Raw genomic sequence first — 24732 nt, 5'->3', positions numbered from 1 at the left:
TGAACTAGAACTGAACTAGAACTGAACTAGAACTGAACTAGAACTGAACTAGAACTGAACTAGAACTGAACTAGAACTGAACTAGAACTGAACTAGAACTGAACTAGAACTGAACTAGAACTGAACTAGAACTGAACTAGAACTGAACTAGAACTGAACTAGAACTGAACTAGAACTGAACTAGAACTGAACTAGAACTGAACTAGAACTGAACTAGAACTGAACTAGAACTGAACTAGAACTGAACTAGAACTGAACTAGAACTGAACTAGAACTGAACTAGAACTGAACTAGAACTGAACTAGAACTGAACTAGAACTGAACTAGAACTGAACTAGAACTGAACTAGAACTGAACTAGAACTGAACTAGAACTGAACTAGAACTGAACTAGAACTGAACTAGAACTGAACTAGAACTGAACTAGAACTGAACTAGAACTGAACTAGAACTGAACTAGAACTGAACTAGAACTGAACTAGAACTGAACTAGAACTGAACTAGAACTGAACTAGAACTGAACTAGAACTGAACTAGAACTGAACTAGAACTGAACTAGAACTGAACTAGAACTGAACTAGAACTGAACTAGAACTGAACTAGAACTGAACTAGAACTGAACTAGAACTAGAACTGAACTAGAACTGAACTAGAACTGAACTAGAACTGAACTAGAACTGAACTAGAACTGAACTAGAACTGAACTAGAACTGAACTAGAACTGAACTAGAACTGAACTAGAACTGAACTAGAACTGAACTAGAACTGAACTAGAACTGAACTAGAACTGAACTAGAACTGAACTAGAACTGAACTAGAACTGAACTAGAACTGAACTAGAACTGAACTAGAACTGAACTAGAACTGAACTAGAACTGAACTAGAACTGAACTAGAACTGAACTAGAACTGAACTAGAACTGAACTAGAACTAGAACTGAACTAGAACTGAACTAGAACTGAACTAGAACTGAACTAGAACTGAACTAGAACTGAACTAGAACTGAACTAGAACTGAACTAGAACTGAACTAGAACTGAACTAGAACTGAACTAGAACTGAACTAGAACTGAACTAGAACTGAACTAGAACTGAAAACTGAACTAGAACTGAACTAGAACTGAACTAGAACTGAACTAGAACTGAACTAGAACTGAACTAGAACTGAACTAGAGCTGAACTAAAACAAGTAAAACATCGAACTGATGAATAATCCTACTACAACTTCTTTCTTTTAAGACAAATGATATATAAAAGTGGTTGATATATTTAAAACTAAAAAAGAATTTGTGATCTTAAAAGTTACAACACTTTTTCTTGTATCACCCTGTTTCACAACATTGGACATTGTTTTCTCTTGTCATCATCCAACATCATCGTTATTATTATTTTTCATAAAAAAAAACTATCTGTAACCATTAATAATAAAACTATTTGCTGTTTTTGGTAAAATGTGTGGTTGTACATGGCCCTGTTTGACTAGTTTCGTTTAGTTGTTAGGCTCTTTTAATAGTTTCTGCTGTAAAGTGGAGGTGTCTGAAATTTTTAGCTACAAAACAACTACAACTAAGTCATGTTGAAAAGAAACAACATTTAACAAAATTTGTAAACGAAACGTTTTATTTTTGAAAATAATTTTCTAAACAAAAAACTTAAATTTAAATAATTTATGCAAATTTTGCAAAAAATTAAAAAAAATAATACGATCAAAAGCAGCAGCAATCAATAAACATCATAATTTCAGCATGTAAATAAAAATGAATGAATAAATGAGTGAGTGATTGCTAAACTATTTTGTCGAAGTGTTTATACGTTATGTAGATTGTCGAATCATGACATAATCATCTAGTATTAGAGTTTTTTTCTAACTGATCGCGCTAATAAATATTTAAAACTTGGAAACAAACAAAAAAAATTCGAAAGTTCAACTAAATTATATAGAGATTTCTCTATTGTTTTAGTTACACAAAAACTAAACAAATTGTTAGTAAATGTTTAAAATTAGTTACAGTTTGGTTTTTTAACTATATTTATAAGTGGCTAAAATAAATTGAACCCTTGACCTGCTATACAAACAAGGAATCACCAGCAGGGTGCCAGCGTTTTGGCTATTTATAACATTTCTATAAGAAAGTTTGCCAAACAAATTTTAGGATTATTTAAAAAAAATTGCAATTCATGCACGATCATCTATCTATCCGTTCGTCTAAGTAAATATTTAGCTGTCTGTCCGTCAATCCCTGTGCTGTTTATCATTCTCGAATGGAGAAATATTTAAATAAACATTTTGCACACAATCATCGATCGGACGGTTTGTTCCTCTAAAAGTCTACAAATAGCTGGCTGCTACAATTTATTTATGAATTAATTGTAATGTTGTTGTTGTTGCCAAATTCTGCAGCTGCTGTTGCTGTTGCTGCCGCTCTGGCTGTTGTTGTTGCTGGCGTTGGTGCTGTTTTGTATATGCTGCTACCATTTGTTGTTTGTTACCGCTGTTGGCTTGCAAAACAGGAGGGACTCGTTTCAATAAGAATCAACCACAAAAATAATCGATGATGAGGTCATAACTAATAATAAAAATGACTTTAGGCACACACACACACACAGTTATAGTAATTCACACACACACTCTCTCACGTTTCTAAAGAGCAAAACGTAAAATGGTTAAACAAAATACCAGACCCCAGAGTTATGAGAGAGTTCAAGAGCCATGTGAGTAACAAAAAATCGAAGCGCAAATATTATTTCACACAGATACTACAGCTACACACTCACTCACTCACAAACATACAAATACACAGAACATTTTAATAATGTTTTTTTTTTGGAGAGCAACAGTTTGCGAAACGTAAAAACAGCTGTTTGTCTGTTTTCTTTTTATAGTTGTTGTTGTTGTTGTCAATATACATTTTACGGTTAATTGAGTGCAGATTTTTAAAGTAATGAAATCATCAATTAGCAAGTTCTGGAGCTCTCTAGTTACAACATCAGTGTTATAAGAAAAGTAAAACAAATCTAGATTTAAATGACTTCTTCATGCATCATTACAGTTTGTTAAAATACTGTCTAGCACAGATCACTGATTTGGTTTGGCTCGAAGAACCATGATCCATGAATTTCCGAAAGACTGTAACTGTTAAAGAATCTATACAATATGAGCATAAAACTAAGCATCATATATTTTGAATCTTTCAAAACGATTTATCCAGTAAAAAATGTTAAAGAAAAAGCACTACAAAGCAAATGATACTTGAAGACCAAGAATTGGAAGCTTTACTCCATGAAGATTGTTGTAAAACTCAACAAGAGCTTACAAAATCATTGCAAGCTACTCAAGCAGCAATTCAAAACGTTTGTGAGCAGGGAAATTGGACACCATAAGGTCGAAATACCTTGAAAGACAATTTTGCATATCCGAAATGATGCTTGAAAGCTATAAAAGAAAATCATTTTCTTTACTTGCAATGAAAACTGGATCCATTACAATAATCCGAAGCGTAAGAGATCGTGTGTGAAGCCCGGCCATCAAGCCGAATCGACACCAAAGACAAATATCCATGGCGCTAAGGTAATTCTCTGTATTTGGTGGAAGCAAATAGGACATGTCTATTAAGAGCTGCTGAAACCTGACCAAACCATCATAAGGGACCTGCGAACACAACTGATTCATTTGAAGCGAGCATATTCCTAAAAACGCCTAGAATATGCGGCCAGACATGAAATCGTAATATTCCGTCATGACAACGCTCGGTAACATGTTGCAATACCTGTTAAAAACTATTTAAAATGAAGTGAATGGAAAGTTTTGCCTCACTCGATTTATAGTCCAAACCATGCCCCGTTTCCAGTTACAAAATATTTCTCCTTAAGGACAACAATAAATTTGTGATTCTCAGATATCTTAGAACTTTGTTCCTGTTCTTAAAATATGAACCAAACTGCATGAAAACATAGGGATTCTACACAGCTTCCTTCCATATTATTTTATCTTATTTAAAGAATATTCGCCGATCTCATTTTCAATCGATCTTAAAGAAGCTTCTCTATTGGATCAAGAATAAATGTGTGATCTTCACATGTCGAAATACCAAAAGTCCTGCTATTCTTTAGAACTAAGAACCAACATTCTAGCTTGCTTTTAAATTAAGGATTCAGGATCTTCTCTTACAACTCTTTCACAATAACGACTAAAATAACTGTTATATATTGATTTAAATTAATGGGATGTGGAATGGAATTCTCATTACTTTCTTGGAGTGATAACGACGAATCATGAGGTTTTATTTAGAGATTGAACATTTTCAACTTTTGGAGGAATATTCTCCAATTTCAGGTTCAAATGATTATAAAAAAAAAACTTCTCCAATGGACAATGATAAAATTCTGTTGAACTAAGCGCCAACATAGTTGATTGCTTCAAAATTAAAAGACCTGCATTGCTAGCTTCTCTTCTTCTCTAATATCAAATATTGTTTTAAAACAGGGATGCCCAAAGCTAAAGCTGTATTTGTGTTTCTGAGCGAAAGAGAACTGAAGTCCAAAATCTTCAGCTCATTAATTGAGAGTTCGTTATTAATAATTTTCGGCAAAAAATTTGTATTAATGGAATATTATTTTTGCTTATTTTATTACATTGCTTTGATTAAATTAATTTCAAATCCGAAAAAAAATTTTCACAAAATTAAATTCAGGAAAAAATCAAAACAACACTCCAATCAACAATCCAAATATTTCTTTCAGCGATCATGAAAAAATAGCAATACATCGGTTTAGCATGTGCATTCCTCGCTGTCTCAGTGACGACTAAACAAAAGAGAATTAGAATACGTGTGTGGTTAGCTTGCACAATTGTGCTATGGAATGTGCGTCAATGTTTTAAAATGAGAACACCGGAATGGAATTTTCACTTCTCTATTGCAATAAGGAAGAGTTAAGAGTTGAGAATATTTATCGTTCTAGAGCATAGATCAAATCGTAGTAAGTTCTATTCATGACAATGTGATTTTAAGTTAAAATAACTCGTCCTTTATGACAACCTCTTTTATTCTTATCCCAATTAGCACCAAAGTCCCAAAAATTCAAGAATTTGAACATTTTGTTGTAATTTGACTTGAATGCAAATGTAATTATGTTTTAAACTTGAAAAAATTAAATATTTTTAACAAAAACCATATGGCTTGAATGTTTCCTTTTTACTGGAGAATTCTATTGAAATAAAGTGTAATACAACTGTAATTCAACTGCTTAACTATAATTCAAGGCTTGAATTACACTTGCTTTGAACTTGAATTCTAGTAAAAATGCTTATTGGGATATATTTGATTAAATGTCAAGAAGACAACAATAGAAATATGTCTGTAGTATCATAATGTCGAATATTTTTTGTATAATTAACTAATTGTTGATTGGAGCAAACTGTATGAGAATAAGGGTAATTAATATTCCCTGAATAAATTCTAGTTGAAACAGTTTTCTATAAAATAGTGTACAATTTAGATACTTTTCAATACTGAATTAATACTGTCATATTAAATGTTCTCTTTAGAATAGTGTCCAATTTATAGACATCTACAGAATATTCTCCAAGCTAGACACTTTTGTATAGAATTGTGTCCAATTTAAACACTTTTCTATAGAATAGTGTCCAAATTTTGAGACTATTATGCAATAATCTCTAATTTAAACACTTTCTATTTAATAGTGTCTAAATTAAACAACCTTCTATAAAATAGTTTCTAGTTAAAACGCGTTATATAAAATACAATCTAAATTAAACACTTTCCTTTAGAATAGTATCTAATTTAGAAACTTTTCTAGAGAATAGAGTCCAATTAAGACACTTCTACAGAATATTGTGTAATTTAGAAATGTTTCTATAAAACTGTGTTTAAAGACGCCCCTTTTCTCTAAAAAAAATTTGTGTGTTTCTCTTGTTAAGAATACATACCTTTACACACCTGTTCAATAAAAGGGTGTGCTATTTATAAAAATAAATTGTAGATTTCTCTACCAGAATACTAAACATATTTATAACAAATTCTAATTTCAACACCCAGGTCTATTCTCCTGCTCTTTAATGTTTACAAAACAACAATTATCAAAGTCTTTAATTGTTAACCATATAAGGAATAATCTATTAATTGTATTGAAACAAATTATTAAACAAATTCTTTGCCTACTCTGCTGAATAATAAAATATATTTTATAAAAAAAAACACAGGAAAATATTCAAACATTTAGAGAAAACCCCTAAAGAGAAAGAGCTGGGAGAGAGCGTTAAATAAAAGTTTCCTAAAAGCACATTTTTTTTGAAGGCTGTGATTGCGCGCACGTTCTTAATTAAACAAAATATATACAGAGAGAATGACAAAACTATTAACTTGTGTGTCTTTAGAATAAAAAATATGAAAAAAAAACTACTTAATAAATTTATAATTAAATAATGAAACAAAACAAAACAATAACGCACTTCAGATAAAACAAAAAAACACAAAATTTATAACTATTTATGTATTTAACAATAAACGTTTTACGACTAGATATTGTAGTGCTGATACCTTGTGGTGAATGACAGTCAGTCATCAGTCATACACCAGCTGATAACATTAACATTTGCATTCATTCATTCCTTGATACGTTCATTCACTTCTCCATTCATCCATCCATCTATCTATTCATTCATTCCCCTTGGAAATGTTTTTAATTTTTATTTCTTTGTTTTGTTTAAATGAGATATAAATTATTCTTGGTAGCGTCTCACAGGAAATAACATCATGGTGACGTTGAAGGCTGTAATTTGTAATTCTCAGTTAGAGCAGAATCTCCATCCACACATATTTAGAAATTTGAATTTGCAAAAAAAAAAAAATGTTTACAGATAATGGGAATTTGTTGTTTCTTTTTTGATTTTTCTAGAGTTTTGTGGTCGTTTTACTTATGTTTGTAAAGATGTTTTTTTTAGAATAAAACCATTAAATATAAATTGAAATAAGATTTTCAAAATCTGTTTTTCAATTTTGTTTTAAACACCAGTAAAATCTAAAATCAGAATTTTTGTAGCCACAGTTTGATTGTAGCAAAAATTAATGGTAATCATGATTACCACATCAGTTTGGTTATGTACTGCCACGCCCAGTTCACTGCTTCGGCTCGACACTTTTCTATAGAATAGTGTCTAAGGATAGACACTTTTCTATAGTATAGTGTCTAAGGATAGACACTTTTCTATAGAATAGTGTCTAAGGATAGACACTTATCTATAGAATAGTGTCTAAGGATAGACACTTTTCTATAGAATAGTGTCTAAGGATAGACACTTTTCTATAGAACAGTGTCTAAGGATAGACACTTTTCTATAGAACAGTGTCTAAGGATAGACACTTTTCTATAGAATAGTGTCTAAGGATAGACACTTTTCTATAGAATAGTGTCTAAGGTTCGACACTTTTCTATAGAATAGTGTCTAAGGTTAGACACTTTTCTATAGAATAGTGTCTAAGGTTAGACACTTTTCTATAGAACAGTGTCTTGGAATAGACACTTTTCCATGTCTATTCTTAGACACTATTCCATAGAAAAGTGTCTATTCTTAGACACTATTCCATAGAAAAGTGTCTATTCTTAGACACTATTCCATAGAAAAGTGTCTATTCTTTGACACTATTCCATAGAAAAGTGTCTATCATTAGACACTATTCTATAGAAAAGTGTCACTATTCCATGGAAAAGTGTCTATTCCAAGACACTGTTCTATAGAAAAGTGTCTAACCTTAGACACTGTTCTATAGAAAAGTGTCTAACCTTAGACACTGTTCTATAGAAAAGTGTCTAACCTTAGACACTGTTCTATAGAAAAGTGTCTAACCTTAGACACTATTCCATAGAAAAGTGTCTATTCTTAGACACTATTCCATAGAAAAGTGTCTATTCTTAGACACTATTCCATAGAAAAGTGTCACTATTCCATGGAAAAGTGTCTATTCCAAGACACTGTTCTATAGAAAAGTGTCTAACCTTAGACACTGTTCTATAGAAAAGTGTCTAACCTTAGACACTGTTCTATAGAAAAGTGTCTAACCTTAGACACTGTTCTATAGAAAAGTGTCTAACCTTAGACACTGTTCTATAGAAAAGTGTATAACCTTAGACACTGTTCTATAGAAAAGTGTATAACCTTAGACACTGTTCTATAGAAAAGTGTCTAACCTTAGACACTGTTCTATAGAAAAGTGTCTAACCTTAGACACTGTTCTATAGAAAAGTGTCTAACCTTAGACACTGTTCTATAGAAAAGTGTCTAACCTTAGACACTGTTCTATAGAAAAGTGTCTAACCTTAGACACTGTTCTATAGAAACGTGTCTAACCTTAGACACTGTTCTATAGAAAAGTGTCTAACCTTAGACACTATTCCATAGAAAAGTGTCTATTCTTAGACACTATTCCATAGAAAAGTGTCTATTCTTAGACACTATTCCATAGAAAAGTGTCTATTCTTAGACACTATTCCATAGAAAAGTGTCTATTCTTAGACACTATTCCATAGAAAAGTGTCACTATTCCATGGAAAAGTGTCTATTCCAAGACACTGTTCTATAGAAAAGTGTCTAACCTTAGACACTGTTCTATAGAAAAGTGTCTAACCTTAGACACTGTTCTATAGAAAAGTGTATAACCTTAGACACTGTTCTATAGAAAAGTGTAGACACTGTTCTATAGAAAAGTGTAGACACTGTTCTATAGAAAAGTGTCTAACCTTAGACACTGTTCTATAGAAAAGTGTCTAACCTTATACACTGTTCTATAGAACAGTGTCTAAGGTTAGACACTTTTCTATGGAATAGTGTCTAAGGTTAGACACTTTTCTATAGAACAGTGTCTAAGGTTAGACACGTTTCTATAGAACAGTGTCTAAGGTTAGACACTTTTCTATAGAACAGTGTCTAAGGTTAGACACTGTTCTATAGAAAAGTGTCTAACCTTAGACACTGTTCTATAGAAAAGTGTCTAACCTTAGACACTATTCCATAGAAAAGTGTCTATTCTTAGACACTATTCCATAGAAAAGTGTCTATTCTTAGACACTATTCCATAGAAAAGTGTCTATTCTTAGACACTATTCCATAGAAAACTGTCAGTATTCCATGGAAAAGTGTCTATTCCAAGACACTGTTCTATAGAAAAGTGTCTAACCTTAGACACTGTTCTATAGAAAAGTGTCTAACCTTAGACACTGTTCTATAGAAAAGTGTATAACCTTAGACACTGTTCTATAGAAAAGTGTCTAACCTTAGACACTGTTCTATAGAAAAGTGCCTAACCTTAGACACTGTTCTATAGAAAAGTGTCTAACCTTAGACACTGTTCTATAGAAAAGTGCCTAACCTTAGACTCTGTTCTATAGAAAAGTGTCTAACCTTAGACACTGTTCTATAGAAAAGTGTCTAACCTTAGACACTGTTCTATAGAAAAGTGTCTAACCTTAGACACTGTTCTATAGAAAAGTGTCTAACCTTAGACACTATTCTATAGAAAAGTGTCTAACCTTAGACACTATTCTATAGAAAAGTGTCTATCCTTAGACACTATTCTATAGAAAAGTGTCTATCCTTAGACACTATTCTATAGAAAAGTGTCTATCCTTAGACACTATTCTATAGAAAAGTGTCTATCCTTAGACACTTCTCTATGGAAAAATGTCTATCCTGAGACACTTCTCTATGGAAAAATGTCTATCTTTAGACACTTCTCTATGGAAAAATGTCTATCCTTAGACACTTCTCTATGGAAAAATGTCTATCCTTAGACACTTCTCTATAGAAAAATGTCTAAGGATAGACACTTTTCTATAGAAAATTTTAAAGATTAAAAATATTTTTCGTTTCGGTGATCAGAATTGACCCTCTTGATCGTGTGATTTAACACCATTTCCATAGAAAAGTGTCTATTCTTAGACACTATTCCATAGAAAACTGTCAGTATTCCATGGAAAAGTGTCTATTCCAAGACACTGTTCTATAGAAAAGTGTCTAACCTTAGACACTGTTCTATAGAAAAGTGTCTAACCTTAGACACTGTTCTATAGAAAAGTGTATAACCTTAGACACTGTTCTATAGAAAAGTGTCTAACCTTAGACACTGTTCTATAGAAAAGTGCCTAACCTTAGACACTGTTCTATAGAAAAGTGTCTAACCTTAGACACTGTTCTATAGAAAAGTGTCTAACCTTAGACACTGTTCTATAGAAAAGTGCCTAACCTTAGACTCTGTTCTATAGAAAAGTGTCTAACCTTAGACACTGTTCTATAGAAAAGTGTCTAACCTTAGACACTGTTCTATAGAAAAGTGTCTAACCTTAGACACTGTTCTATAGAAAAGTGTCTAACCTTAGACACTGTTCTATAGAAAAGTGTCTAACCTTAGACACTGTTCTATAGAAAAGTGTCTAACCTTAGACACTATTCTATAGAAAAGTGTCTAACCTTAGACACTATTCTATAGAAAAGTGTCTATCCTTAGACACTATTCTATAGAAAAGTGTCTATCCTTAGACACTATTCTATAGAAAAGTGTCTATCCTTAGACACTATTCTATAGAAAAGTGTCTATCCTTAGACACTTCTCTATGGAAAAATGTCTATCCTGAGACACTTCTCTATGGAAAAATGTCTATCTTTAGACACTTCTCTATGGAAAAATGTCTATCCTTAGACACTTCTCTATGGAAAAATGTCTATCCTTAGACACTTCTCTATAGAAAAATGTCTATCCTTAGACACTTCTCTATAGAAAAATGTCTAAGGATAGACACTTTTCTATAGAAAATTTTAAAGATTAAAAATATTTTTCGTTTCGGTGATCAGAATTGACCCTCTTGATCGTGTGATTTAACACCATTGGATTTCATTTTATATTTCAAATCAAATATTTTTACCAAGAAGGCAATTTTGCATCAACGAAATTCAGCTACATTTATGCAAAATGATCATGGAAAATTTCGACAAAAGAGTGCTCATGTAACAGCAAAAATGTATGGATCATTTGCCCAATATGCTGTTTACTTCTTCTCCTTGTATCAGAGGCATGACGTTCAAAATATATAACAAATTTTCTGCATAAAAATCTTTTTTTCGGTTTTTTATTTAGGAAGTAAAACGTGACTCTTAAGGTATAAATCAAATAGCACTAAATACAGAGTATATTTGAAATTACATTGGATTTTCCAGAAAATAGTGGTGTTTTCATGTCAATGACGATTATTCTTCCTTTTTTTTTGTAGGACTATTGAAAATTTTCTTATTTTGGTGCATAACTCCTGTTCTACACAACATAATTAGCAGGTATTTAATAACAAACTGCTCAGAATAACCTTAATTGTTGCCGATAGAAATTTCAGTTTTTTATTTGCAACTAACAGGCGGATAGACTTCATAAGGCATAAACCAAATATTTGGAGAATTACACTGGATTTTACGCAAAATAGTGGTGATTTCATATCTATATCGATTCCTCGTGTAGGCCTATTAATTAGGCTTACATTTTGGTGCATAACTCTTGTGCTGCTAAACCGATTTGGGTGATATTCAATAACAAACTACTTAGAGTAACGACGATTATTTCCATATAAAAATCTTTTATTTCACTTTCGTATTTTGGAAGGAAGCGTGATTTCCACTGACAGTTATTTTAATTGTTGAAAGAATTATTTTAAGTTCTCGTTCGTCACATTACAACAGAGAAATAAAGTGCTTTACATGTTATTACAAACAATGCTCCATGTTCTCTTTATGCCGACAACTGATTTAAACCTTAGTCTTTTCTTAAACTCAAATTATAATAAAAATACTTTAATATTTTGTTTTTTTTTCATATAAATTACAACCTACCATAAAAATCCATTCCCCCACCCAGTAGACACACTTTTTTTTACAACTTTTTAATTGTCACACACCAACCAAAATCAAAAAAAAAATGACATCAACTCTATTTTGTTGCCATAAAATGCTTCAATTCATTCAATATTGTCAAAATTTATTTATGTTTCGTTACGTATGGCGTTTTTTATTTCAAACACTTTTTTTTAAGTTTCTAATTGAGTACAACGTCAACAACAACAATAACAACAATGATGGTGAGGATGATGATATCACGTTTACTATAAATATTTATGTTGCTATTTTGTTTAATTTGGTTTTTTTTGTTGTTGTTGTTGTTATTTGGTTTTTGGCACAAAGAAGAAATTACTACGACGATTTAAAAAAAGAACGATTTGTAAACTAAATATCAAAGAACTACTAAAATAAACATGACTAGAATTCTGTTTTTTTAGGTTGTCTTTGGTGGTAAAACTACCACCAGTGTCTGTGGCTAAACTGACCAGACTCATAACAACTCACCTGCAATTTAGCTGATTTTTACAGCCTTTAGTTTTTGCTTTTCTTTTGTATTAACACAATAATTTAATAGATAAATATAAATATTTTATGATGGAATGTTGATAACATAAAACAACGAATCAAACACACTCACACACTTTGTATTACTTTATAATCTTATCAAACAATTTGCACAATTTATGTTAAAACAACAACTAACTATTTTCGAGATAAATAACTAAATACTTTGTTTAATATTATTAATTTGTGGAGGTAACAACTCCTAATTAAGTATCAGTTCAAAATGATTTGTTTTTATTTTTTTTTAAATAAATAAAATTAAATTTATGTTCTTTCGCTTAGCTGGCGTTTCCAGCAGTGCTGTGGACTTTTATAGTAATGAATTCAATCTGAGATTGCAATTGAAAACACAATATTGAAACTTAGCTAATTGTTTATAGCTGCAATATGTAAGTAGCTGTGTGAATATTGTTATAAATTGTGAGATAATCGTGGTTAACAACAATTACACATTAACAATAAATATTTGCTACATCATATTAGCAATAATATTTATTAAAAGCGATTAAATAATAATCTGTAATTTGAGCGTATTATAGAGACCGGCCGAATATTCGGTTTCGGCTTAATTCTAGTCAAATTTTGGCCGAATAATGAAACCGAATTTCTGAAGAACAAGTAAGAGAGCTACAAATTATACTTTAAAATACAAATTTTAAATATTTTTAGGAAAAAAAATTAATTTTTTTTTTCAAAATTTAATTCTTAATTTTTTTTTAAAAAAATTTTATTTTTTTAAACATTTTGTTTCCAATTTTTTTTTTAAATTTATTATTGAAAAAAAATTGTGATAAAATCATTTTTTTGGTGAAAAAAAATTTGGGTCAAAAAATATATCTCCCGATTTTGACCCATTGTAGGTGCAACTTACTATGGCCTTATATACGTCGTTGCAAAGGACTTTGAAATATCTATCATTAGATATTCATATTGTCTATATTAATGACCTAGTAATCCAGATTTATATAAATAGATCAAAAATAGGGCAAATATCGTGGATGTCCTGTTTTTTTCCTTCTAACTCAGCCATTTGTAGGCCGATTTTCTCGATTTTAAATAGCAACTGAACCGAGTCTATAGCGTATTTATTTATATATGACTCATGCATGTAAGTTATTTTGGGGCTACGGTAAGTTGATTTCAACATACAAATGGACACACCGTTATCGATATAATCGTAAAATATCGGTAACGATTTTTCATAAATTAATTAAATAATTCATAAAAATATAAAATTTAGTTTTTCATTATTGATTTAGGCCGAATACAGATTTTTTGTTCGAATATTAACTGAAATACCCAGTTTCGGTGGGACTCTAGTAAATTAACCACCAACGTGTAACTATGAGTTTTTGTACAAAAACAAAAAAAATTGTAAAAAACTAATATTGTTTATTAAAAATGTGTGTATGTATGTAAGTATGTAGCATCGATCTGTACAGGTATTATTGTGTGATACGTTTTAATTTAATAATAAATATTGACAACTACACTTATTAATTTACTCCCTTGTTCCCTTTCTTACTTGCTGACTTATTTTAGCTTCTCACTTACTCTCTTCTTGTAGTCATTTCATTTCATTGTTGTTGTTGCTGTTTATTTACTATATCTCCTCCAGCTTTTTAAATCGATTCATACTTGTTCAACGATTTATACATGATGTTGTTTGTACTGGGTAGTCACGAATTGATGTCATAATTTTTATTTATATTTTTTTAATTTATTTATTTATTATTTTAATATAAGAAGAAAACACAATATTTACAGCCATGCTGGCAGAAAGGGTAGTACGGTTTTGGTAATTTTAAAAAAATTAATCAAATTTTTAAATGAATTCCTAACAAATTTTACAAAATTTTACTTTGACGGGAATAGAAACTTGCAGAGAATGAAGATAAGCTACCAATTAATTTTAAGGTATCCCAGTTCAAAATTTAGCTTCTTTTCGAAGTACTTGACAAGGAAAAGGGAACATTTTGCGCTTTAAAAAAAACGCTTCTTAGATGCAATAGAGTAAGCAAATTAACGATCATTTGTATACGAGAAATTAAAACACACACAAACCTGCTTCCCAGTGGAAACTCATCATACAAAAATCATGTCTGTTGTAAGGAAGAATGTAAGCGTTAGAACAAATTTCGTAAGCGGTAGAGCAAATGCCGGGCTTAACTGTTATAAGTGAATACCCATAATATGTATATAATATTACATATCACATTATAAATATATTACTTGCCAACAACATTATATTTCTCTGTTAAAATTCTTTGTTGTCAAGCTTTACATACATATTTTATTTTAAATCAATTACATACATTCAATCATTTTTACTTATTTATTAAATCAATAAATCTGTTAAGTGTGAGAGATCATAAAAATAATTTCTGCATGCTCTATTACATACTATCAATGCGTATGAAGAAGAGAGAAAGAGCAGAACATAAAAAAGATCAATGAATGATTTTGTTATTTACTTTAATTATCACTTTTCTTTTTTTATGATTGTTATTACTGATATGCTAATTGTAATTATTAACAAAAGTCAGTTATAAATGTGCACTCTGACCAGCAAGAACAAAATTTAAAACAAATTATTAATATAACTAAAAATAAAAATTAAACAATAAAGAAAATTATTTTTCAAACAAAATTTATTATTTGTTTCAATTTTATATTTAAAAAAAAGGAATCGAACCAAAACTGGCGCAGTCGGTAGGATGCCCGAGTATCCTTATTAAAGTTTTTCTTAAAAGTGATATTGTACATTTAAATGTACTAACGGGCATGTGAATATAAAGAAAAGATATTTCTTTATACATAAAAGACAAGAAAAGATATTTCTTTATAATTAAAAAACTAATAAACAGATTTAAAAAACAATTAATTAAAATTTAATGCAAAAAAAAGAAAGAAGTGAATTTAAAAATATTTACAATTAATTTAATGAAGAAATTATATATGTAAACGCAAAATTAATATCCAAACACCAAATTATTAGAATTACAAAAACACGATAAGTGATAAGTTAAGAAATAATATAAAAAACGTTGGTTCAACATGAAGAAAAAAAACTAAAATTTTGATACAAAAACGATTTGTTTTATATAATAAAAAATATATATTTAAAATCTACAAAACAGAAATAAAAACATAAAATTGTGAATATACATATAAATTTAAACGAAATATATAGTACAAATTCAGAAACAGTATTAAAATTTTACACACCCAGTATAAAAAAAAAGAGTCAACAATAAAATATAAAATACCCACATCAAAAGACTTCGACAATAAGAAGAAAATATATGACAACCATTTTGAAAATACACGAGGTCCATCATACAAATTTCGAGATCCATCATTGATGCATTATTTTTTAGTATTTGTAATAATGTATGTATATTATTTTTTTTAGTATTTAAGTTTACAGTTAAAATATGTCATATTGTATTATTACAGTTAAATTGCAAAAACAATTTTTTTTTGGTCTCTATCGATAAAAAACATACGCATAAGAAAAAAGAAGAGAGAAAATTCAGCATAGTAACAATTTTTTTTCTTCTTCTCTTCCTTTTACTCCATATATTATTGTTGCAAAATTATTTACGGTTATAAAATTTTAAAATCCATTTTTTTCATTCCACTTTCGTATTAATATAAAACAAAAAAATATTGTTTTTGTCATTTGCTAAGAAAAGAGAGACAAAAATGTGTTCTCCTGTTTTTTCTTCATTTTGTAATATTTGTACAGAAATTGAATAAGTACAGTCAAAAATATTAAACTATAAAAAAACCATAAGGAACTAATATAATTATCAATTAATCATTTTCAAAATTAATTAAATGTGAAATTTATTATTATTTTTACAATAAGCAATTAGTTAGTGAATTTAAATAAAAAAAATTTTGTTATAATTATTATTAAAAAAAAAAAACATATTATTTTTGCCTACATTAAAAATATACAAATTGGTTAACTTAATAAAATTACTTCTACTACTATAAATATTTTTTTTTTTTCATATACATAATTAAAAAAAATATATAATAATATAATCCTTTATAGGTCTTAAAAAAAATTAATATATATTTCAAAATAAATAATTATACAAAGGATTAATTTTTCTTATCAAAAATGGCTCAAGCTAATAATGCCTTACAGCCTTTAACTTTGGACCCACTTAAATTCCTTCAAAGATTGCCGGACTTTTCTGGAGACAGAAAAGAGTTATATTCATTTATTGCACTTGTTGATAGAATCAACCCCATTCTCATTCAATACGATGAGCTTTCCCAACTTTTATTTTTTGACATAATTAAAAGCAAACTTAAAGATAAGGCAAAAGAGACTATGGAAATCAATTTCCATGCCCAATCGTGGACAGAAATTAGAATAATTTTGATGAATAATTTTGGTGAAAAACATAGTGTAGAAGAGTTATATGACAGACTTAGATCTGTAGTTTTTAAAACCAATGCCATAGATTTTTATAATGAAATCAAGGAAAAACTCCGAAGTTTAAATAACAAAACATCGACTGATTTTGGAATTAATGCAAACAGCGAGCAAACAGCTAGAAATAATATGAAAACCGCTCTTAATATTTTTAAAGAAAAAATACCGGAACCCATGAGAACTATTCTAGCTTGCAGAAATCCAAACACGCTTGAAGATGCAATGGATATTCTTTTTAACTCAGGATATGCCAATTATGGAGTTAAGAATAGAAATAACACTTTTAATAGACTTGATAACTCGAATAATAGAAGTAGAATATATACAAATGTTAGCAGTAATTATGAAACACATGAAAACAATGGAACAGGCCAGCGTTTTAAAACAAATAGAAACAACTATTTTACGAATAGATGGGAAACGCAAAATAACCAGACTGATATAAGTAGGCAGACTTATAACAATAATAGGTTCCAACATAACAGTAATAATAACAACAGTAATAGGAATAACTATCAATATAACCCTAATAACAGACAAAACTTTAGAAACAATTTTACAAATTCTCAAAGTCACCCATCTTTACCAGAACCAATGGACATTAATTATATTCAAGATTCCAATAGACCTGTAATCTCGAATTTAAATAATAACAATAATAACACTAATCGATATAGCTATCAATATAATTATAAAACCGGACAACATTTTAGGAACAATTTTACAAATTCTCAAAATCAACAATCTTTCGAAGATCCAAGGGACATTAACATTATTCAGAATTCAAATAGACAAGAGAGAATGCCACAAAATACTTCCGTCATAAATTATTCCACTAATACACAAGTTCCTCATCATATTCCATTAAATCAAAATGAGACAATACAAAATTTTCCTTTTCAAGCCTCTCCGGAGAGCTACCATATATAGTGATCAAAAAAACTCTTAAATTTATTGTCGATACTGGAGCCACTCACTCAATTATAAATCCAGGTATATGCAATCCAAAATGGAAAATTAATTCCCATACTTTGACTCTGAAAACTTTGCAAAACACGATAATGACCAATACAGTTTACCAAGTTCCATTGTTTACAGAATTGGGAGATGGTAATGACAAAATATTTTTAATAGAATGTAAGTTTCATAATGAATACGACGGAATCATAGGAAATGATATCTTACGTAAATATAAAACTGTTATAGATTATAACAATGACAAATTAATAATCAACAACAAAGTAGTTCCTTTGCTGAATCTAAAGAAAATCCAAATAGTTAAATTTATTTCAAATGTTGAATGTGGATTAGTTCACATTATGGAGCATAGAAATTCTATTGGCGAAACTATAATTAATGAAGGTGTTTACAATTCGCATAATTTTAAAGTTGAGGTAGAAACAACCACCAAATGCTCAAATGTAATACACCTTACTGAAAATAGTTCGTGGCCAGTTTCTCCCGAAAATTATTATTTAGTTGATGATAAATTATCACCAACAAGTAATTGTGATCAACATTACCTTGAACAAATTCGGACAGATCATTTAAATTCTGAGGAAAAATTTAATTTATTAAAAGTTCTAGAAGATTATAAGCAATTGTTTTATGAAACAAATTCAAACTTATCGTTTACAAATGCAATAAAACATAGAATACTTACTAAAGACGACATACCCGTGTTTGTCAAAACATATAGATACCCTTATATACATAAGGAAGAAGTAAATAAACAAATACAGGAAATGTTGGATTGCAAAATAATTAGACCATCAAATTCTCCATACTCCGCTCCTATATGGATAGTTCCTAAGAAAGACGATGCTAGTGGAATTAAGAAGTGGCGAATCGTAATTGATTATAGGAAACTAAACGAAAAAACTATCGATGACCGTTTTCCCATACCGAATATTGAAGAAATATTAGACAAACTTGGTAGGAGCATGTATTTTACAACTTTAGACCTAGCAAAGGGATTTCACCAAGTTGAAATAGATGAAAGGGACACCCATAAAACAGCGTTTTCAGTAGAGGGTGGTCACTACGAGTTTTTAAGAATGCCCTTTGGATTGAAAACGGCACCTTCCACATTTCAAAGGCTCATGAACAACATTTTAGGTGATTTGGTAAACAAATACTGTTTAGTATACTTAGATGACATCATTGTTTACTCAACTTCTCTTCAAGAACACATCAACTCCCTACGGCTAGTACTTGACAGACTTTCAGAGGCCAACCTAAAAATTCAAGCAGACAAGTGCGAGTTCTTGAAAAGAGAAACTGAGTTTTTAGGGCACGTTATTACTCAACAGGGTATAAAACCGAATCCTAAAAAGGTTGAATGTGTATCCAACTATCCCCTTCCGGTAACAGCAAAGCAAATAAAACAGTTTTTAGGACTCAGCGGGTATTATAGGAAATTTATCAAGGACTATTCGAGAATAGCAAAGCCTATGACCAAATATTTAAAGAAAAATTCAAAAATAGATATTAAAGACCCGGAATATATGGAGAGTTTTAGAACCTTAAAATTGCTACTTATAAATGACCCAATTTTAGTTTACCCGAATTTTAACAAACAATTCGTTTTAAATACAGACGCTAGCAACTTTGCTTTAGGTGCCGTCCTTTCGCAGGACAACCATCCCGTTTGCTATGCCAGTAGAACGCTCAATGAACATGAGATAAATTACAGCATAGTTGAAAAGGAATTGTTGGCTGTAGTTTGGGCCGTTAAATACTTTCGTCCGTATCTTTTTGGCAGGAAATTCATTATAAAAACAGATCATCAGCCACTACAATGGTTATTTTCCATCAAAGAACCAAATTCTAAATTAGTTCGATGGAGACTGCAGTTAGAGGAATACGACTATGAAATTTATTATAAACGTGGAATCAAAAATGGTAACGCGGATGCATTATCTCGTTTAGAACCCCAAGTTAATTTGATTGAGCGTTCTCCTCTTAACATTATTTTTCAAAGTAATTCTCCTTTGAATGTGTATAGATATCAAATCATTTTCGAAACAAACTCAAATACAAACTCTCTCAAAATAGTCAATACAAAAATATTTAATAATGAAAGAAAAACAATTACTTCTAATTGTTTTGATGAAAGCGATATGTTATCAATATTAACAAATTATTTCCACCCAACAAAAGTAAACGCAATTTTCATAAATGATGACAATCTCTACGATTTGTTTAAAAGAACAGTTTTAAAATATCTAGAAAATTCAAACTTAAAAATTGCTAGATGTAATAAATTGTATGAAGATATTTTGGATGAAAATATTCTCTACGATCACATTCAAAATGAACACCGCAAAAATAATCATCGTGGTATTAGCGAAAACTTTGAACAACTCAAAACTAGAATTTATCATCCAAAATTAAAACTTAGAATACAACAATATATAAACAATTGTCATATCTGCAATATTGAAAAATATGACCGAAACCCAGTTAAACAACGATTTAAAATTACAGAAACGCCTGATAGGCCAGGGCAAATAGTACACATCGATGTCTTTTATAGTTTACAAAAAACATTATTTCTTACTATAATTGATAAGTTTTCGAAGTTTGCGCAAGCAATCAAGATACAAAATAGGTCCTGGATTGAATTTAAAAAAGCTCTTACTCAATACATAAGTATTGTAGGAAATATAGATAAGATTGTAACAGATAATGAGTTAGGCTTTAAGGCGCTGCCCCTAATGGAATTTTTAAGAGAAAGGAACATAGAAATACATTTTACATCCAACAATAATCATACATCAAATGCAGACGTAGAACGTTTACACAATACCATGAATGAACATATTCGTCTTCTAAGGCATGATCCAGAAAAAGATACTGATACAGTAGAAGAAAAAATTTATAAGGTAATCACATTCTACAATAATTCTATCCATTCAACCACAAAGTACAAACCTTTTGATTTCCATAATGGCAATATAACAATAGAAAATTACCAGATGATAAAAGATAACATTATTAAATCAAAAGAAAAATCCATATCAAAATTAAATCAAAAACGCGAGGACTGTGAAATACAAGCTGGAAAAGTATATTTAAAACATGACAGAGGTGGGAAAAATCATGCCAAGTTTAGGAAAATTGAAGTAGATAGGTTAGATGATGACCACGTCATAACTCAAACAAGACACAAATATTATAAATCGCATGTAAAAAGAAAGAAACATTTGCAAAGTAATGAATAACTCATTTTTTTTAAAAAAAAAAAAAAAACCTTTAATTTAAAATTGCAAAATTATAAAATTTGTTATAGAAAACTTTTGCTTATATAAATATAAAATAAAAATTTTGTAAATAAAAAGATATTTAAAAATTAAGGAAAATGTATAAGATAACACAAAACCAATTTTTGATGAAGGCTATTAAATAAAAGCAAACATGAATTTATGAATTTCACGCTATACTATTAAATGTATTCTCAAAATATAAATAGAAATTGTATATATAATATATATAACAAAGATTAATTCTCATATTATAAAAACTGATACAAATTAAAATACAATTGCAAAATAAATTAACAAACTATTGAAAAAAAAAACAAATTAAAATTCCAAATTAAACAAAAAAAAAATATATTAAAAATATGAATGAAGATCATAATGAAAATAATTTCATCAAACTAAATTTATCAAACTACAATTATATTAATAAATTATTTTTTTTATTCTATAAAGAAAACAAAAGTAAGAAAAAAATCAAACAAAATTTTGTAATATGTAATACAAAAAAAAAAATTTAAGAATTTAAATTTCTTTAGGTTTTGTAAAAATCATTTAATGTAATTAATACAAATGCAAAAATTTTCGCCGGAGTCTCAATCAAACGATGGGGATGTTATAAGTGAATACCCATAATATGTATATAATATTACATATCACATTATAAATATATTACTTGCCAACAACATTATATTTCTCTGTTAAAATTCTTTGTTGTCAAGCTTTACATACATATTTTATTTTAAATCAATTACATACATTCAATCATTTTTACTTATTTATTAAATCAATAAATCTGTTAAGTGTGAGAGATCATAAAAATAATTTCTGCATGCTCTATTACATACTATCAATGCGTATGAAGAAGAGAGAAAGAGCAGAACATAAAAAAGATCAATGAATGATTTTGTTATTTACTTTAATTATCACTTTTCTTTTTTTATGATTGTTATTACTGATATGCTAATTGTAATTATTAACAAAAGTCAGTTATAAATGTGCACTCTGACCAGCAAGAACAAAATTTAAAACAAATTATTAATATAACTAAAAATAAAAATTAAACAATAAAGAAAATTATTTTTCAAACAAAATTTATTATTTGTTTCAATTTTATATTTAAAAAAAAGGAATCGAACCAAAACTCTTAACCTCTCCTTTATCGAAGACATGGTGTTTCTACAGTGAGTTCCTACTTTAAAACAGACTTGTTTGCTATCACCATGAGTAAGGGTATCTGTTTGTAATTTCTACATTTTTCATTTGTGACCGACCCCACAATGTATATGTATTCTGGATCGTTATAGAAAGCGAAGTCGATATAGCCATGTCCGTCTGTTCCTCGGTATGTTGAAATCAACTTTCCGTAGCCTCAAATAACTTACATGCATGATTCATACATCAATATATCGGAAATTCTTTCGGCTCAGTTGCTATTTAAAACCGAGAAAATCGGCCCACAAATAGCTGAGATATAAGGAAAAAACCGTGACAATCTCGATTTTTGGTCTATTTTTGATCTATATCTGGATTACTAAGTCCTTAAGATACCCAATATGGATATCTAATGAATGATATTTCAAAGTCCATTGCAACGATGTATATAAGGCTATTATAGTAAGTTGGACCTACAATGGGTCAAAATCGGGAAAAATATTTTTTAAACCGATTTTATTTTTTCATCAAAAAATTTTTTTGTCATAAATTCTTTATCCAAAAAAAATTAATTTTAAAAATTAAAAAATAAAAATTTTAAAAAAAATTTGGAAAAAACTTTTTTTAAAAAATTAAAAAACTAATTCGAAAAAAAATTTAATTTGTTTACCTAAAAATATTTTAAAGTATAATTCGGTGAAGGGTATATAAGATTCGGCACAGCCGAATACAGCATCAAAAATATTTTTAGTCATAAATTCTTTTTCCAAAAAAAAAAAAAATAAATTTTAAAAATTAAAAAAAAAAAAATTGGAAAAAACTTTTTTAAAAAAAATTGAAAAAACTATTTCGAAAAAAATGTTTAAAAATTATTAAATATTAAAATTAAAAAATATTATTTTAAAGTATAATTCGGTGAAGGGTATATAAGATTCGTCTCTTACTTGTTTTTTACTAAGATACATTGAAAGTACAATTTCATGCTTTAGAGAAAATAAATTAATTTTTTGGTGCCCTTTTGAAAAGAATTTTATAAAGAGTTTGTACCGGGGAAAATTATCCTAAAATTCCAAAAAAAATATTTCCAGGAATTCTCAGGAAATTTCTCGAATTACTATTTTTGCAAAGAAAGAAGAATTACAATTAAAATAACCGAATTTTTGTCACCCCAACTAAAAATTTTCAGGAAAACTTTAAAATATTAAAAGCTTTCATAATAAAGTTACTTAAAATTATCTCAGCATAGAGATAAGAAGGAATAACGATTGAACTAACCGCCACCATAGAAAAACACGATCGCTAAGACCGAATAATTTGATTATCACAATCAAAACTGTTTCCTCTGTCTGAAAAATTAAATCAAAATTATGTTGGCCTTTTGGTATGAGTTGTAAATAGGGTTCTTAATCGAGAAAATTTTACCGGGAATAGTTTTTTCATAAATTCCCGGGCAATTTTGTTGTATAACAGCATTTCCTTTAGAATATATTATGTTTAGTAGATTTTTCTATTTAAAATTTAATGTATAACAGTTTTAATATAGAAAATATTTTTGTATAACAGTTCCGTTTATAAATTCCTTTAAATAAAACGTATTCAAGAACATATGAAAATATGTATGAATTTTTTTGCGCTCCACTGTAATGTTTTTTATAAATTGAACAATATTTTTTTTATTAAAAAATTTTTATAAAAAAAAACTGTGCTAATTAGTTGACCACATAGTTATTTCTGTTGTTATAATTCCTGTCATAACGAAAACCAATCTAGAAGATTGATTTCTTATCGATGTCTTCCCTGCAAAAAGGTCTAAGTACCATTTTTATTATAACGAATTTTAGGAACACATTGTTTTCATATGAAAGCCCTGTAAATATGCAAAGCTATTAATTTTTAGAGCTATTTTGGAATAAATGGGTAAATGAATAGAGGAATAATAAAATAAAAAATTTTAAAATTTATATTTAGGCCTTTTTGTAAGACAGAGATATTTTGATTACACCAAATTTAAAAACCTCAAATAAAATTGTGCTATTTGTTTGTAACTCAACTGTGTGTTTTTGTGTAAATAAATTTAAAACATTACAAAGAAATTAATTTATCGACTTAGATCATTTGGAAAACAAAAGCGCCAGCAAGCAGCAACAACAATACCAACAAAAGAGTAACTAAATGAAGAACGCCATACATAAAAATAAAAATAACAAAATAAATATTACGTTATTGTAGCATTTAGTTTTGGTTGTTGTTGTTTTTTTTTTTTTGCTATTTTTTTTTTATTTGTAGGAAGAAGGTATGGTCTGGGTCTAGTGGGTCTGGTTGATTTGTTACCATTCAGCCAACAACAATTATTATAAATAAAAAAATATAAACACACATGATGTCATACAAAATACTAGAACCAATG

General features: G+C 29.0%; 1 protein-coding gene across 6 annotated transcripts in view; it reads right to left on the bottom strand.

The window, feature by feature from the left end:
• raw overlaps nt 1-24732 on the bottom strand; it is a 63742-nt gene that overhangs the window by 12184 nt on the left and 26826 nt on the right. The window contains exon 1 of one of the 6 annotated variants that reach the window (XM_065502206.1): nt 12393-12681. The exons of the other annotated variants lie outside the window; for them this stretch is intronic. The gene's annotated coding sequence lies outside the window, so the exon portion shown is untranslated. Of the gene's footprint in view, nt 1-12392; nt 12682-24732 lie in introns of those variants that run through there. 6 annotated transcript variants of the gene reach the window in all.

The sequence above is a fragment of the Calliphora vicina genome, chromosome 2 (genome assembly GCF_958450345.1).
Source record: "Calliphora vicina chromosome 2, idCalVici1.1, whole genome shotgun sequence".
Taxonomy (NCBI): domain Eukaryota; kingdom Metazoa; phylum Arthropoda; class Insecta; order Diptera; family Calliphoridae; genus Calliphora; species Calliphora vicina.
The sequence above is the reverse complement of the archived record's forward strand: the minus strand, read 5'-3'. Positions and strand labels throughout refer to the sequence as shown.